Source organism: Mesoplodon bidens, assembly GCF_964165515.1.
Source record: "Mesoplodon bidens genome assembly, chromosome: 17".
In the NCBI taxonomy this organism is placed as follows: Eukaryota; Metazoa; Chordata; class Mammalia; order Artiodactyla; family Ziphiidae; genus Mesoplodon; species Mesoplodon bidens.
In genome coordinates this window covers 17757126-17774195 of record NC_138174.1, presented here as the reverse complement: position 1 = coordinate 17774195, position 17070 = coordinate 17757126, and the positions used below count along the sequence as shown (strand labels likewise).

The 17070-nt window shown below is 38.5% G+C and overlaps 1 protein-coding gene across 2 annotated transcripts in view; it reads right to left on the bottom strand.

The window, feature by feature from the left end:
- Window positions 1-17070, bottom strand: part of KPNA3 (karyopherin subunit alpha 3) — an 89220-nt gene that overhangs the window by 64418 nt on the left and 7732 nt on the right. The gene's annotated exons all lie outside the window — the stretch shown is intronic.

The following is a 17070-nucleotide window of genomic DNA, read 5'->3' as shown; positions in this document are numbered from 1 at the left end:
TTTCTCTATTGTTTTTCTCTTCTATTTCATTTCAGTTATACTTTTTTAAATTTATTATTTTTATTTATTCATTTATTATTTATGTTTGGCTGAGTTGGGTCTGCGTCTCTGTGCGCGGGCTTTCTCTAGTTGCGGCGAGTGGGGGCTACTCTTCGCTGCTGTGTGCGGGCTTCTCATTGCAGTGGCTTGTTGCGGAGCACGGGCTCTAGGCACACAGGCTCAGTAGTTGTGGCACACAGGTTTAATTGCTCCGTGGCATGTATGGGATCTTCCCGGACCAGGGATCAAACCCGTGTCCCCTGCATTGGCAGGCGGATTCTTAACCACTGCGCCACGAGGAAAGTCCCTATACTTTTTTTTTAATCTAAGTATTTACAGCTATAAATTTTCCTGAGTACTGTTTTAGCTTCATCCAGTAAATTCTGATATGTTGTTTTAATTTTCATTTATCTCAAAGTGTTTTCTAATTCCCTTGCGATTTATTTGACCCACTGGTTATTCAGAATGTGTTATTCAATTTTCACATTACTTGTGAATTTTCCAAGTTTCTTTGTTGTTGATTTCTAATTTTATTCCACTGTGGTCAGAGAACATATTTAGTATGATTTTAATATTTTTTTTAATTTATTGAGACTTCTTTTATGGCCTAATGTAACATGATCTATCCTGTAGAATATTCCATGTGAACTTGAGAAGAATGTGTATTCTGCTGCTGTTGCATGAATGATATACAGATGTCTGTTATGTAGCCAAAACAATCTTGAAAGGAGGAACAAAGTTAGAAGATTTACATCATCTGATTTCAAGACTTACTATAAAGTTCCAGCAATAGACAGTGAGGTAATGGCATAAGGATAGACACACAGATCAATAAAACTGAATGGAGTTCAGAAATAGATCCATACCTATACGATCAACTGATTTTTAACAAAAGTACCAAAGTTATTCAATGAGTGCTGGAAAAACATCAACCCCTATCTAAGAGTATATGAAATATTAATTCAAAATGAATTATAAACCTAAATGTAACAGGTGAAACTAACAAATTTCAGAAGGAAACAAAGGAGAAAAATGCAAATTAAAACCATAACAAGATACCACTATACACTCACTAAAATGACAACAATTTAAAGGACTGCCAATACTGGTGAGGATGTGGAGCAACTGGAACTCACATACTGCTGATATGAATGTAAAATACTACAACCACTTTGGAAAAGAGTTTCAACGTTTCCTATAAATTTAAAGACATACTTACCATATAACCAAGCCATTTTACTCCCAGGTCTTTATCCAAAGAAAACACACACACACAGACTTGTAAACAAATATCATAGCAGTTTTACTCATAAGTGTGCAAAACTAGAAAGAACCCAAATATCCAATAACAAGTGAATGGATAAACAAATTGTGATATATTCATACAATGGAATATGGGTCGGCAATTTAAAAGAATTAACTCCAAGTAAACAAAACAATAGTTTTTTGTTTGCTGGTTTTTTTTAAATTACCCGCTTGATTTATTTTTATTTTTTAAAGGTGTTTTTGGAATTGCCTTGTAGATATTAAAACCGATTCATGATGTGAGAATCCAGAGTATAGTATCTGGAAATGGCAGGAGGAAGTTGTGGGGAAAGAATTTTATGTCGAAGAGACTGTGTATCAGTTTTATCCATAAAGGGACTATAAATCATTTGGAACTGTCAAAATGAGTGCCTCTTGTGGTTGTGAGACCCTCATTGATGGGAGAAACTTGATGATCATCTGGCAGAGATGTTAAGAGAAGAATTGGGGAGTGTTGTGTGAAATGAAGGAAAACCATCCTTTAGCATTTTGGAATACAAAGATGTTGGATAGGCCAAAAAGTTCATTCAGGTTTTTCTGTAACAGCAGACAGAAAAAACGAACGAACTTTTTGGCCAGCCAAATATCTCAGTATTAAGTCGCACTTGAGAAGAAGTTTGATTTACAAAATGATATTAATGTTATATTAAACAAACAAAAAAGCCAGACACAAAAGAGTATGTATTGTGATTACATTATATAAAACTGTTGAAAAGGCAAACTAGTCTATAATGACGGAAAGCAAACTAGTATTTGCCTGCAGCTGGGGGGAAAGGAGGACTGACTGCAAAGGGACATGGGGGGGGCTTCCCTGATGGCACAGTGGTTTAGGAATCCACCTGCCAATGAAGGAGACACGGGTTCAAGCCCTGGTCCGGGAAGATCCCACATGCCACAGAGCAACTGAGCTCGTGTGCCACAACTACTGAACCCACACGCCTAGAGCCCATGCTCTGCAACAAGCTACCGCGATGAGAAGCCTGCACACCAGAATGAAGGGTAAGCCCGCGCTCGATGCAACTAGAGAAAGCCGGCGTGCAGCAACCCAACGCAGCCAAAAAATAATTAATTAATTAATTAATTAATTTTTTAAAAGGGACATGGGGGAACTTTTGAGGGGGACAGAAATATTCTACATCTTGATTGTGATGGTGCTTACAAGGGAGTAATTATTTGTCAAAACTCGTCAAGCTAAACACTTAAAATGGATAAATATACCTAAGCAAAGTTTATTATAAGCAGTTGTTACTTGCAGGAAGAGAGGTGGCAGGTGTGGGTGACATGTGTCATTTTCTCCTTTGAATTTATATTATCAATATGTGTATTACCCCTGTAATTTAAAATCAGTTCATTACTGAGAAGTACTCAAATTATTTAAAACCCTTCCTAAATTAAGTTGCTTCAAAGATTTACTTTTCTATAATATATAATTACCAATAACAGTCTAATTTTTTTCTCCTAGTAATACTATATTGTGCACTGGATCTGTGTTTCTTATCACCACTGTAGCAGTTGATAAATATTCCCTGTAATTCAAAAAATTTATAAGCCGTCAATAACTAACCCATAACAGTGTTATAAATAAATAAAACTTACAATAATGTTTATATGACACTTACTTAATGCTGTGCTTATTTACTTTATACAAAGTGATTTTATTTACAGTACTTTTATATAGCCAAAATGACATTACTGAAGTTTACTAGGCAGAGGAACTGAAAAAGAAGTGTAGGAAGGTGCTGAGTCCTTCCTTAAGATCCTATAATACCAAGACACCAGATATCTTTCACTTCACTAACAAAAACCACAACAAACAAACAAAAAGTAACCATATTCCTAAAGTCTGTAGCACCAAAACTATCCCTTTGCTACCACCATCTTAGTCCCCTTCACTGATAGAAGAAAGCTGGGACTCCTATTTCTCCTCTTCAGTACAACAGCGGTGGGAGGGGGTATTTCAAGCCATACTAGCCCCCCAAATCTACAGCTATATCCTGAATTCAACAGTTGGCAGCATTCACAACTAGGGCACTCCTGTAACACCTAGGCCTGGGTGTCCAGATGCCTGGTTTCTTCTGCGTTATAAACTCAGAACTTATAAACTAAGTTTGTCTTCTGCTTCTCCTTTTTCTGCCTCTTGCTGGGACGGGCCTTTGGACTTCCTTTCAAGGCTGTTCCTACTGTAAGCAAATTTGCCCAACTTCCCTTCCTCCCAAGTACCTGTTCTGCTGAGAGGAGTATAGTTTTCTCAGAAATAGGTCCAGTACCTACTATGTTTACCAGAAGAAAAGCATAGAGGAATATTTTGGTCACATTATATTTAAAGTGTAGCCATGACCACAAACATCATATCCTCACTTAATGCCATCATGTTCACAAATAGAAATCTGAGAATTAAAAAACCTGGTAGGGCCCCCTAATCACTGCATGGAGCTAATGTCTAGTTTACTAGAAGATTCTGTCTGCACTGGTACCTAATACAATTTATCCAGAATGTGTTCTTATTATGAAAATATTCTAGCTGTTTTTCACAAAAGCTAAACAATATACTAAAGAACTTATTACCAGAAGAGAAGTATGAAGTAATCTGAAATAGCGCTTCCCAGCCTCTTTCACATCATAGCGCACGCACATACAACACACACAAATATTTGTACAGCACACTGAGATTAGGGACAAGACCGCAAGGGCTCCACCACCCAGATCCCTGGCTGGCCACTCCTAGGGCAACACATGAGATGAGAAACACTGATCTAACAGACCCTCGTGCTAATGCTCTGGGTCACTGCAGCAAACCAGAGGGAAGGTCATCGATACACTGTCATCAAGAAATTAGCTTAATAAAAAAATTGCTTCTGCTATACATATATCTAACCTACAATTCTTGTTCAAACCATGAAACATTCCCAGTTCATGTCATCTCCACTATAAAGCTCTGTCAAATCTTTAAGGCCTGTCCCTCCTCTATGTTCCCAAACCACCTTTACTTTTATTAAACAATCACAATCTGTCTTATAGTTAGCTATAGCTGTATTTATTTGTTAGATTAAATACCCCTTGAAGGCAGAGATCTTGTTTCATTCATTTTTATTTCCCTCTACTCCACAATAACAAAAAAAGGTAGTTTGAACAACTAATGTTAAATCTGAAGTTGCGTTGAGTCATGTTCACCGACAATGCTGTTTGAACTTTACCATAATCATTGTACAGACCATGTACTTTCTCCCTCTCTATTCCAAAATTTGATTTAGCTCAACACTCTCAAATATTCCACTTTCCCAAAGTTTCAAAGGATACACAAAAACGTTAGTTTGCATTAGCCCCACGTTCACAAAACTTAGAAAACAAAACAAAATGTCCAACCATTATAGAACTCTAACATCCAAGTATCAATTCCTTTATTCCAATCAAAAACAATGGTCCCAGAATCCAGCACAAAACTGAAAACACTTCTGCTACCAGCCACAGTCCATAACAGTAACTTTAAATTGTCCAAGGGGAATAAGGAAGCATTTTAAATCACTGTCACTTCTACCGAAGGATTTTAGGCAACGAGAATTTATTCTCATACAAGAATAAATCTGCATTTTATCATTAAACAGTATGAGGACCTTAACTAGAAATTACCAGTTTATAACCCTTCTCCCCAAAATTTGTGAATATATCTGAATGTTAAATTTTTCTTATTTAGAATCATGATTTGTATTTTCATCTTCTCTTCCCCTTTAAAATATTTAATTTTTAATAGTAAGTAGAATAAATAGAAGTATAAGTAAGAAGTGAATAATTAACTAATATGAATTAGTACACAAATTAATGTCATGCAGCACCATTCCCCAAATATTCTATCTACTTCCTATGTTTTTGTTTAAAACACCAGTTGCTAAAGTTATGAAAAATTTTTACAAAGTTTAAAAAGAAAAAAAGCGTCAATAAATGTCCCTAATTATACATTATTCCAAAACCAAGATACATATATATGATATTCATGGAACTAGATTCAAATTAACAAAATTAGTTCAAATTTACAAAGATACTACCTGTATAGTCCATGGCTCTCTGCTACACAGAATATCGTGTAACATCTAGCTGCTAGGTTGTTTATCATCTACGTATGCATCTCTACCATCTATATATAGCCCAGTACTTAGTTAACATGATCATCCTTTTCACGCTACCTACTTTTTTCTTGCACATTTGAATTCTGAGAGGAACATGTAGATGTACTACACAATCTAATTATTTCCATGTCTGTCCAGCTACCTTCCTCCATACTCTGTTCAGCTTTCTACCTCTCTCTACTGTTATCTTAAATAAAGAAAAATCACTACAGTGTCTACCTGAATACCCTCTGAAAACATCACAAAGATGTTTGGAAAACTGGATATTTACCCTTCGCAATTCTAAGATACGGAATGCAAAGAAAGAGTATACACTATTTCAACAAAGGAAGGGTCTATAACACAAATTCATTGCTGTCCCACTTTGTCTCTCTGTAATTTAACGCTTCTACATTTAATAAGAAAACTTTTTGTTGTGTGTTTTTTTACAGTCAAGGTATAATAAACTGGAATACATCAAGCTGTTTCAGAGACACGAAGTGTTTTAACATCTTTCTTACAATGTATAGCATTTATTAGTCATCTTCATTTCAAAAAGGCTTTATTTCCATAAAGTCTCCTCATTCTATAATAATTTGTATACCATCTTTGGAAGTTACAAATTAACTACCTGTTATCATCAACTATTTTGAGAGAGACAGGATTATTCTTTTACTTCTCTTCCTTAGTTGGAGAGAGGAAAAAATTATTAAAAATATTTATTAATTTCCTATGTCACATCCCAACCCCAAACAACTGACCAAGAAGGTTCCTTTTGGTCTATAAATGTGCGGTATAATAGTGGGTATTTTTACTTTGAAATTTCATATCAAAAGTGTGTTTTTAACTGGGTATTTAATAACATGACAAATACTGGTCCAGGTTTTTTGTTTAAGTATAATAATATGTCTGACTATAATATTGTGATTTGTAATATGAAATATACAGTTGGTGTTTGTCCACTGTTCCTGGTATAGAGCTCGTAAAACTCTTGGGATTTCCTAAGTGTAGAGCACAGTGAAGGTGTCTTTTGTTATGTTAATGAGGCAACTTTGGGATCACCTCGGGTAACCTAAGGTTGGGGGCTGGATGCCAGACCTGTGATGAGAGGGTTGGAACTTTTAGCCCCACCCCCCAAACTCGGGGGAGGGTAGAGGGGCTAGAGATTGAGTTCCACCACCAATGGCCCACAATTTATTCACTCATGCCTCCGTAAAAACTCAGGGGCTTCCTTCGTGGCGCAGTGGTTGAGAGTCCGCCTGCCGATGCAGGGGACACGGGTTCGTGCCCCGGTCTGGGAAGATCCCACATGCCGCGGAGCAGCTGGGCCCGTGAGCCATGGCCGCTGAGCCTGCGCGTCAGGAGCCTGTGCTCCGCAACGGGAGAGGCCACAACAGTGAGAGGCCCGCATACCGCAAAAAAAAAAAGAAAGAAAACTCGGAAGGTCAGGGTCTGGACAGCTTCCAGGTTGGTGAATACACGGAGATGCTGGAGACTGGTGCACTCTGAGGGAACATGAAAGGTCTTCTCCTTTCCCCCATACTTTGCCCTATGCACCTCTTCCATTTGGCTGTTTCTGAGTTGTATCTTTTCATAATAAACTGATAATCTAGTAAGCAAAATGTTTCTCTGGGTTCTGTGAGCCAAAGTAACTCAACACAAGGAGGTTTATGGCCAGTTGATCAAAGGCAGGCAGGGGTGGGGGTGGGGAGCAGTCTTGTAGGACTGAACCCTTAACCCATGGAATCTGACGCTATCTCCAGGTAGGTGGCATCAGAATTTAGCTGAACTGTAGGAAACCCAGCTGGTGTCGGAGAATTGCTTGATGTGGGGAAAAAAATCCACACACTGGAATTGGTGTCAGAATCAGACTTACCTTTTAGACATACATGTTAAAATATTGATATATAAAACAGGATATCTGGAATTTGCTTCAGAATATTCCAGGGAAGGGTAACAGTGGGTAGGAATAGAAATGAAACAAGACTGGCCAAAAATTATAACTGTTTTAAAATGGTATACAGGAGTTCCATGTATTATTCTACTACTGTATGTTTCAAAGTTTTCTAAAATATTGCTTTTCTTTTTAAGTGTGCTGTGTTACCCAAGTACTAGAATCAGAAAACCTGGTTATCAACTAGGTGAGTGGACAATATTCATTATTTCTCTACGCCCTCGGTTTCCACCATCTGTGAGAAAAAGGGTTTGGACGGAAGTTCTGCATCTTGCTAGTTCAATTTTTTAATGATTCAAGTGAGTATGATTTCTACACTTTATACTTGGCTTAACAATTCTAACTATAATCCATGATGCTTTCATAGCTAAATCTGATGCAATGAACTGAAAACTGTTCAAAACCATTACCAAAATAACAATATAGTACTGTCAGTCTGCTTGGATTCTAAGGGCCAACTGTATTCATTGTATTACATACATCATTTTTTTTTTTTTTTTTTTTTTTTTTTTTTTGTGGTATGCGGGCCTCTCACTGTTGTGGCCTCTCCCGTTGCGGAGCGCAGGCCCAGCGGCCACGGCTCACGAACCCAGCCGCTCCGCGGCATGTGGGATCTTCCCGGACCGGGGCACGAACCCGTGTCCCCTGCATCGGCAGGCGGACTCTCAACCACTGCGCCACCAGGGAAGCCCCACATACATCATTTTTAAAGGGACTTGAGCATCCACAGATTTTGGTATCCAAGGGGGTTCCTGGAACCAATTCCCCGCCAATACCAAGGGATGGCTGTACTTATCTCAGCTAGGCCTTCATTCCTAGATATTTTGCATTCCCCCAAACACCTTTTCTTCAAGTATTACCTCTCTTAGACTCTTTATTCTCTGGAGATAACTTTGTCAGAGAAAATAGAGGCCATCAGGCATAATCTGTTCCAGTTTCCATACCCTACTGCAGCCCATCCTTACTTCTATCTCTATTTCTTCCAAGTCCTTTCCAACTGAGGCCCCTTCAAAACCTAACCACAACATATATCTCTTACTTCACATCCGTAACAGCTCCCCAGTATTCCAGGCTCAATCATTTATTCCTTTTCTAGCCAGGTCCTTAAGTCCGTTTTGCTCCAGTTTCTTCACAAACAGTAGTCAATCCCATACTTCTCAACAACTGAGAAACAACAAAAATAATTCTTTTAAGCATACTTCCTCCTCAAGCTAACCTGTGGTCCCTCCTTCCCATGAGTACCAAATTTTTAAACTGAGTTTCTACTGACTGGTTCCATCTACTACCTCAACTCTGACTCACTCCTCACCCTATTATAACCTAGCTCCCAGCCTCCACCACTCTGAGTTTTCCATTTAATCACCAGCCCCCAACCACAATGAACGGCTTATTTCAGGTCCTCATCATACCTCTCCTCTGCAGCATTTAATGCTGCAACTGTTATCCCTTTTTCAGGAAACTTTTTTTCCCCTAAAGTTCTTTTTTAAATTTTATTTTATTTTCTTTAATTTTTTAATTATTATTATTTTTTGGCTGCATTGGGTCTTCATTGCTGCACGCGGGCTTTCTCTAGTTGAGGCGAACGGGGGGCTACTCTTCGTTGTGGTGCGCAGGCTTCTCACTGCAGTGGCTTCTCTTGTTGTGGAGCACTGGCTCTAGGCGCACAGGCTCAGTAGTCGTGGTGCCGAGCTTAGTTGCTCCGCAGCATGTGGGATCTTCCCGGACCAGGGCTCGAACTCGTGTCCTCTGCATTGGCAGGCGGACTTCCAACCACTGCACCACCAGGGAAGTTCCTCCCCTAAAGTTCTGATGCGACTCTTTGCTGTAAGCTTCCTACAAACTCATTCTTCAGTGGCACTCACTAGTCCTCTAAAATGATGTGGTTTCTGGGGTTCTTTCCTCCTAGTCCTCTTTTCTTCTTACCCCTACGAGCCCTTATCTATATTCTCTTAAATGCTCTAATCACTGTTTAAACTATTTTCCAAACCTTCACCACTGGCCACATCATCCTAGAACAGAGGTAGGCAAAATAGGGGCTGTGAGCCAAATCCAGCCCTCCACTTGATTTTGTAAATAAGCTTTGTTTCCCTATTGTCTTTTGCTGCTTTCATGCTCACAGCAGAGTGGAACAGTTGTGACATAAACAGTACAGCCCTCAAAGCCTAACATATTATGGCTCTTTACAGAGAAAGTTTGCTAACCTCTGTTCTAGAAGGTAAAACATACGAAGTAAATAGTTCTGATAACTTCCTGCCTTTGGCCCCCAATGCCAGTGCTATCAGTCAGACCATCCATCTCTAAGACCCCTGAGAGTTTCCTAACTGTTCCTCCCAAGCTTTCTTCCCACCCTCACCAGTCTATCTCCTACAGTACAACCAAAGCAATAGTTCTCAATGCACAAAACCCACTTCCCGATTTAAAATTTTCCCCACAGTAAAGCTTGTTCACAATCTGGCCCCAGCCTATCTTTTCCAACTTTCTAATCACTCCACCTGTAAGAAATACTGAATGAATTTAGTTCCCCAGAGCATATGATGCTGTCTCTTACTTCCAGGCCCACCCAAGATTTACTACCAAAGAAATGACTACACATTTTTCTAGCTTCAGCTTAGGCACAGTCATCTCCATGAAGCCTTTTCTGATTCACCCACACTTTCCCTATGTGCCCACGGTACTCTCTACATAATTCCATTATAGTAATTATTTGTTTGCTTTTACATCATTTCCAGACTAGCCTTCCTTGAGCAGCGACCCTGAGGCAAAGTAGGAGAATGGTTATTCAGGGCACAGGATTTTAAAGTAGGAAATCTAGGACTGAATGCCAGTTTCGCCTCTTCCTGGCTATACGTTCTTAACAAATTATTGACCAGGGTATTTTTGCAGAAACTAACTCCTGTGGCCAGCGATTTGTTCTGTAAGTGAATACTGAAACACCCATGTTTGAGTAAATATCAACAACTTTTTTTTTTTTTTTTTTTTGCGGTACACGGGCCTCTCACTGCTGTGGCCTCTCCCATTGCAGAGCACAGGCTCCATACGCGCAGGCTCAGCAGCCACGGCTCACGGGCCCAGCCACTCCGTGGCATGTGGGATCTTATGGGACCGGGGCATGAACCCGCGTCCCCTGCATCGGCAGGTGGACTCTCAACTACTGCACCACCAGGAAGCCCTCAACAACTTTTTTTGCAACTTTGTAAACAACTTTTTGCAACAACTTTGTACATGTCTTACTAAAGCATTCTAATACTTTGTTAGAGTGTGATAGGCAGTAGAGCAGGCACCTCTGTGCAGGGGAACAGAACATCTATTACAAACATACTGTGTTTCACTGCACTTTCCCCTGCAAGAACAGACTCTACACTTTCTGACGGCATTTTTTTTTTTTTAGTCCTGTGGATATTATTTCCTCTAAAATATGTTCTTTTATTTTACCTGATAGTCGACAAGGTGGATCTTTGTAGGGGGCTCTTTTGTATTTATTTCTTTCTTTATTTTTAAATATTTACTTACGTATTTATTTGGTTGCGCTGGCTCCTTAGTCGCAGCACGTGGGCTCCTTAGTTGTGGCTCCAGGGCTCCTTAGTTGTGGCACGCGAACTTAGTTGCAGCATGCATGTGGGATCTAGTTCCCTGACCAGGGATCAAACCCAGGTCCCCTGCATTGCGAGCAGGAGTCCCATCCACTGCACCACCAGGAAAGTCCCAGTGGGGGGTTCTTTTAGAAATGCCACAAGAAGGACCAGGTGTGGGACTACCACTACATTCACCAGAATGGTCAGTTACCCATTCTCTAGCTATTGCTAACAAAAATTGCTTGTAAGTCACTTTATTCTGTGCATTAAGGCTACAATAAATTTTAAATGCATTGAATAAACTGCAATTGCTCAGACAGAAACCCACTTTCTTATACCATTTTCGAGTTTTCTGGAGGATATTGAAGTTTGCCAGGTATTGATCAGATTGATCAACTCCTTTCATACATTTATTATACCTAATATAGAAGTGGGCTTAGTTATCTGATGGCCAGTCCTCCTGTCTTCCTTTCCTGTAGATGCTACGGAGGCATCAGGAATAGTTGTCACCATGCGGACTAGCCTCATCTTTCCATCACTTCTCCCTTCCGTAAGAATGTCATTTCTCCCCTCTGTAGATTTTTAGATTTCTCCTTTAACTGGTTTGGTAGACCACAATTCTCTTTTATAGCCTACAAACTCTGATTTTATTTTTCAACAATATTTCAGATGTGGGCATACTATTGTAATAACTGTCTTGGTAAATATGGTGCCATGAACCGAGATAAGGTTGTAGGAGCGATAATACTGTTTCTTGCAGTTTCTTTCCTTCACCTGTGTAAATCTCAAGGTTGCATATATATCCAGTTTCACTTTCGCTAACCATCCTGACCAAAATTCCACATTTTGTAAGTTTTCCAGCATTACAGGCTTTGAATCTGAGTCATCCTCTCCACTTTATCATTGCCTCCTCAAGTGATAGCTCTTGTTTGGGTATATAAATCGATTGAAATTTTGGTAGAAAATAATCCAAAAGAGGCTTAACTTTTGTAATTCTGTCTGCAGGAAGAGGAGTTTCCGAGTTATTGTTCAAGTGAAGAAATGTCATTATTTGTTTGAACCTTCTTCTCGTCATAATCTTTGGAAAGATAGGTGTTTCAAGTAAGGGATCAGTCGGGATATTCTTTCCAGTGTGACTTTATCTGTCCCATCAAAGTTATTAATCCAAGAAACTTCTTCATTTCACTATTGGTTACATCAGTTCATTGTAAAGCCTTGTCATACTTTTCATATGATTTTTCATTCTGTTGGTGATACATGTTTGTTTGGGAAGTGACCAACTCAACAAAGTCATTACCAAAAATTAATTCTGCTATGTCACTAACACTTTGTGGGTTATTACATTCAATAGCTACACCCAGGGGCTTCCCAGGTGGCGCAGTGGTTGAGAGTCCACCTGCCGATGCAGGGGACACAGGTTCGTGCCCTGGTCTGGGAAGATCCCACACGCCGCGGAGCGGCTGGGCCCACGAGCCATGGCCGCTGAGCCTGTGCGTCCAGAGCCTGTGCTCCGCAACGGGAGAGGCCACAACAGTGAGAGGTCCACGTACCGCAAAAAAAAAAAAAAAAAAAAAAAAAGCTACACCTGACATGCCTATAAAGTCTTCTAATTTTCGTGAAATGTCGTCTTCAATCCACTCTTCGGTAGAAGCAAAGGCGCATTCTCCAGCACCGTGAGTTTCATTTTCAATTTCCATATCAGAATCAATAACTAAAGTTTTTTGCCTTTTTTTCGTCTAATATTCACATTGTCTGAATCAGAACTATACTCTGAAGAACTATCATCTTCTGAGACACCAGTATTATGCTGCTCAGACAATCAGAGAAAGTACCTGCATAAAATTCACCTGAAAAATTCTTCTTCACTCAAAATTTCGCAAGGCGTCATTTTTTAAAATTTTATGGTACATTGCATTTATAATATACACAAGGTTGGAACAAAAACCTAATGGAGCAAAATGTGAATGATAACAACAATCATTAAGTTGTATAATGAAACCTTGATGAATTTTAAGTTCTAAAAACTTTTCATGGTGATGTTAATCGTATCACTCTCTAAAAAGGTACTGGTACATCTCCGGTTGATAAAGTTAGGGTAACAAAAGATGTATTAATACATCTCCAGTCAATAAATTGTTAAGCAAATTACTTAACTCATTTTCTTCATCTGTATAATGGCAATTTCGTAAGGATTATTTAAGGTTATTCTTATAAGCAGAGTACCTTGTACATAGTAAGTGCTCAACAATCATTGATTATTGATATTGATAATCACTGATTATCATTATTTTCATTGTTTTATCCCCCACTCTTAGTTCAGAATTCAGATAACTTCTGAGTAAAATAACTGAAGCAAGCTAGTTCTGCACACATTATTTTCAGCTGCATACTGAATATTTCCATTTGAACAACGTTTGGATCCCAAAACTTGTTATCCTTACTCCGAACATTTCAGTTAGAGTACCCAATCTGTTAAGGTTTGCCCAGGACTTTCCTGGTCTGAACACTGAAAAGTCCTGTGTCCTGAGAACTCCCTCAGTCCTAACCAAACCAGGACAGTCATCACCTTAAATTAGAGATATGTTGCAAACAATAAAAAACAGATCTGAGTTAATTTAAGATACAGGGGGAAGCGGGGAGACAGGAGAATTACTGGAAAAATACAGCACAATTCAAAGAACCAAAGGAAAATCTAAAGAATCAGATCTATGAAAAAATCAGGATGAAAGCAACTCCAAAGATCTAGGTGGCAGGAATTAATGGAAGATTTCTTCACAGTACTTCTGCCAGGATGAATCACTTAGGTCCCAGTATCAGCTCACTCAAGATTTAAATGCCAGGGGACCGCATCTGATGGGCCTATTTTGTACCATCCAGAAAAAGTGAAGCACTTTAATTAACCAAAAAAAGCAGGAGCATTTAGATTAAAAATTCCACCAAGAGGTATCCAATGGAAGAAGAGTAGCTTCCAAAGGCGAAATCAGAATGCTGTTTCCAAAAGAAAGGGGAACAGATAAAAGATCACCATATCAACTGTTGCTAGAACATGCTATGCTTTCAACATTCCATGATTTAGTTAGTCACTGTTATTCATGTTATTTTTCTTTCTGTCTTTGCAAACTCCTCCTTCAAGACCTAGCTCAAGGATGATCTTTTGTGTAACCTTACTCAATTTCCCCAGATATAGACACTCCCTTTCTACATGCTCTCATAGTACTTTGCAAATTATGTACCTATATCAGAGAACTTATCATACTGCACATTAAGCATATGCTTAGATATTGGTCTCTCCTACCAAACTGAACTTCCCTAGAGCAAGGACAGCATTATTCGTATTTACAGTCTTTGGAATTAACAATGCCTCCCTGGCACATAGCAAATGCTACATAAGTGTTTAATAAGTCTGTTATCTAAGTCACTAGGATAAAAACTGTATATGAAGCAACAAACTAAAAGGGAAGAAAGGAGCTACTACAGGTAAACATGCTGACAATATCAAAGAAAAAGCTGACAGACTAAGAGCAAGGGAATGACAGGCAAAAAAAATTATGAAGAGCAAAAACTCCATAAGCACAGAAATTAAGGCCAAAATTCTGACAAATCTAAGAACTTGAAGGCATCACTTATATAAGAGCAAAAAGTAATAGCCATATGCATAACGATGATTCTCAAGAACCAAGAAAATAACTAAATTATATTCTACTTAAGAAGGCAGAGACATGCATAGGACATTTTTAGAAACACTGACATTTCAAAATAAAAGAAAATTTGGTATGTAAACAAATAAACTTATAACCCAGAAAACTCAACAGTTCAGAATGATTAATTCCAAGTTAATATAGTCATGATTCATTTTACCATGTTTTAATTGCTAATGTTCGTATCCTAAGCTGTGGCAAATTTTTTAATGGCAAAATGACGAAGTATAGCTACATCCTCCTTACATATTTAATACTGCTCTACTTTGAAGGTAAAGGAATAGAGACTTGGAAATGAGAATATATCCAAACCTTATGCTAAGAAAACAAAAAGTCAACTTAGGAATGCTGTCAGTCACGGAAAGAAAATATCACTGACTTTGAAGTTAGATTTTCTAGATACATTTTCTAACTCCTTTACTGGATCCCAAGAAGTCAGGTGACTTTTTCACTTCAAATGTTATTCAAGTCTTTATCATATTTCACCCAAACAACTAAAATTCATTTCACCAAATATGATAACTCTGACATCATGACATTAAACTACTCTTTATCATCTGAACCGCCTGATCAGTCTAACATCAATATTGGGATATATCCTGAAGCACACAGCATCACCAATTGAAGGTTTTTTTAAATCAAAAATACTTAAACTAAAGATAATTAAGCCTTTCAAACTAACCTCCAGTTTACAGAAAATTCAGAGGGTCGTAAGAAATAGGAGGAACTAGTTAAGCAACACCACAAAGAGAAAGACATATCCAGTAATTAGGACAGTCTGATAGGTTGAATCATATGAAACTGCTGGTATTTGGCTGTTTTGAACCTCAAAAATGGCCATTTCATGCGGTTTGACTTAATATAAGGAAACTGACCTGATTTCTTCTTCACTAAATTAATGGCATTTTTTAAATGGTGGGGAAAAACAGCAGAAAGGAGGAAGCAACCCAAGGATCCATCAGTGGATAAATGGATAAGCAAAACGTGGTATATCCATACAATGGACTATTATTCAGTCATAAAAAGGAAGGAAATTCGGACACACACTGCAACATGGATGAACCTTGAAGATATTATGCTAAGTGAAATAAGTCAGTCACAAAAGAAGAAACATTGTATGATTCTACTTAAGTGATGTTCCTAGAAGAGTCAAATTCATAAAGACAGAAAGAAGAGAGGTTGCCAGGGGCTGGGGAGAGTGGAAATGTAGTTAGTTTAATGGGGACAGAGTTTCAGTTGGGGAAGATGAAAAAGTTCTGGAGATGGATAGTGGGAATGGTTACACAATGATGTGCATGTATTTAATGCCACAGAACAGTACACTTAAAAGGTTAAAATGGTAAATTTTATATTATGTATATTTTACCACAATAAAAAACATGGGGGTCCTAGAGAAATGGAAATAAAAACAAAAATAAACAAATGGAACCTAATGAAAATTAAAAGCTTTTGTACAGCAAAGGAAACCATAAACAAGATGAAAAGACAACCCTCAGAATGGGAGAAAATATTTGCAAACAAAGCAACCAACAAAGGATTAATCTGCAAAACATATAAGCAGCTCATGCAGCTCAATATCAAAAAAACAAACAACCCAATACAAAAGTGGGCAGAAAATCTAAATAGACATTTCTCCAAAGAAGATATACAGATTGCCAACAAACACATGAAAGGATGCTCAACATCACTTATCATTAGAGAAATGCAAATCAAAACTACAATCACCCCACACCAGTCAGAATGGCCATCATCAAAAAATCTACAAACAAACTAGAAGATGGTACAGATGAACCGGTTTGCAGGGCAGAAATAGAGACACAGATGTAGAGAACAAACGTATGGACACCAAGGGGGGAAAGTGGCAGCGGTTGGGGTGGTGGTGGTGGTGGTGGTGGGATGAACTGGGAGATTGGGATTGACACATATGCACTAATATGTATAAAATAGATAACTAATAAGAACCTGCTGTATAAAAAAATAAATAAAATTAAATTAAAAAAAAACTACAAACAATAAATGCTGGAGAGGGTGTGGAAAAAAGGGAACCCTCTTGCACTTTTGGTGGGAATGTAAACTGATACAGCCACTGTGGAGAACAGTAGGGAGGTTCCTTAAAAAACTAAAAACAGAACTACCATATGACCCAGCAATCCCACTACTGGGCATGTATCCTGAGAAAACCATAATTCAAAAAGAGTCATGTACCACAGTGTTCACTGCAGCACTATTTACAATAGCCAGGACATGGAAGCAACCTAGGTGTCCACTGACAGATGAATGGATAAAGAAGATGTGGCACATATATACAATGGAATATTACTCAGCCATAAAAAGAAACGAAATTAAGTTACTTGTAGTGAGGTGGATGGACCCAGAGTCTGTCATTACAGAGTGAAGAAAGT